Here is a 2324-nt window from a genome sequence, read left to right on the forward strand (position 1 = left end):
CATCAGTGGTGTTGCCTCTGCATCACACACTGCCTGTAGCACGCAGATAGCGAGCAGCACTGTGAACTAGTGTGTGCCTCTGAAATGCAGGACATCCACTGAAAGTGCTCTGCCCTGCAAAAAGGGAAGGAAAGAATGGAAAAGGAAGGAATGGAAAAGGAAGGAAGGGAAGAAGAATGGAAGAGGCGGGGTGTCACGACTAGGTCACATAGGCCCTCGGTACAGTGTACTAGAATATAAGGGGTAGTGTGCTCACTGCACACAGCGGCAACAGGAAGAGGTGAAGCTGCCGATGCAAACTTGGAAACGAAGCTATACACTGAAATTGATGGTGCGACGCCCGGTGTGCCACAGGGAAAATGTGTATTGCTACTCGTGCAAAGAAGAGAGACCGCAAACATGCACACAATGAGTACCGTGGCGTCGAAGCACAAACGGAAAGGCTGCGAATACTGTCATGGACACTAACTACATTGACCTCAACAGTACACTGCTCTTCTTTGAATGTGTATCAATGTGCTTTTCTTGTGGCACACCAGGTGTCACACCATCGATTTCAATGTATAGCTCCATTTCCAAGTTGACATCGACGGTTTCACGTGCCTGGCACCGCTGAGCCCACTACCCTTATATTCAAGTACACTGTACCTTCGGCTCTGCTATGGAAAAAGGCAGGGGCACAATAGTGCTTGTGAACACTGGTTGAGGATATGGGAGAGAGCCTCTCCTACAGGGAGGGAAGCTCACCTCATTGCACCACCAACTCGCATTTGGTTTGCTTCTGTTACCAAACCCACTTTAAAGGGGTCCGGGACCACTCTTGGAGCTTGATGAAAAAACGTAGTCTGTGGATAGCGTACACTGCCGTGAACATCTCAGCCAAGTTTTGCTATCATACGTGGAGCTCGCAAGCAGAGCACGAAGTCGCCTTTCTCCCAAATGCTCTTTTCAACAGAAGCCTGCTCCTCATTCTCTTCTGGGCGTTTTATTTCGTAACAGAGCGGATTCCCATACATGGCTGCTATTGACTATTAGCTGATGTTAGTGTAGAAGGTTGTTTGGATCGGTCTACTTATTCGTACTGTTACTGTGTATATTTATTGACAAAGTTTAATAAACAGGCTGAAGTCGGCAAAAATCTGCTTTCGAATTTCGATAATTACGTACTTCTGGAAGAAGCTGACTATCGCCTGCTCGTGCTCGACCTCGACTGCCTGTGTAGGAATTACTTTGGCCACACAGCTTATTGGTGTTGTAGCCAGTGGGTCTCGCTAATTTTGACTAGTTCTGAACGCTCGACTGGCCTTGAACCATGCAAAACTTAAGGTCAGACCACACGCACACTTGCCAGCGCGTGCTCACTCCTGGCCGCTCCTAGTTCGACGCCTTGGCAGACTAATTGATAGCGCTTCAAAAATTCACAAGTTGGATGTGGCTACTATCTATTGGTCATGCTGGTGAAGGACACAGCCAGTGTGCTACAAGCCCTTCCGTGCACACAGCAAATGCTACGCATACGCACTACAGTTGCACGTAGCTGCCGTCTTCTATGTAGCGTAGATACTGCAGCCACTGTAGCGTCCTGCCACGAGTCCACTGGCTAGAAACTGGCTAAGCGCACTGTGGCTCGCCGAGAAAAACTGCATTTGGCTTGCATGATGATGATGATGAAGAAATGTGGCTGGACCCTTTGCATCGGGCGGGTTACTGAAATATGCCCTAGCCAAAAAATTAAACAGGGTAAAAGGAATAAAAAAGGCATTCCACATATGCACTCACATGCACTACAGCGCTAGTCTGCCGTTAGTGTATGCGTCTTCAAAGTTCTACCATGCAGTCCTACCACTTCATCGCACGCCACCACTGCCCAAGCTTCACTTTGGTGATGTGGACTGCTGCATAGTTCAATGCACCAGCTGCTTCACCTCCTTCGTGTTGTCACGCTGAGCCACTTGGATCTGCAAGCCCCAGTGCCTGCGGCAGTGTGGTGCCTTCTCGTTGACGTGAACACAAATGGGCACAGCAGAGAACAAGGTGCTCGATGGCCGCTTCCTCCTTTTCACATCATCATCAGCCTATTTTATGTCCACTGCAGGACGAAGGCCTCTCCCTGCAAACTCCAATTAGCGCCGTCTTGTGCCAACTGCTTCGAACAAGCATCTGCGAATTTCCTCATTTCATCGCTCCACCTAGTGTTCTGCCATCCTTGACTGTGTTTCCCTTCTCTTGGTATCTATTCTGTAACCCTAATGGTCTACCAGTTGTCTAACCTGCGCGTTACATAACCTGCCCAGCTCCATTTCTTTTTCTTAATGTCAATATTG

The sequence above is a fragment of the Dermacentor albipictus genome, chromosome 1, assembly GCF_038994185.2.
Source record: "Dermacentor albipictus isolate Rhodes 1998 colony chromosome 1, USDA_Dalb.pri_finalv2, whole genome shotgun sequence".
Lineage (NCBI taxonomy): Eukaryota > Metazoa > Arthropoda > Arachnida > Ixodida > Ixodidae > Dermacentor > Dermacentor albipictus.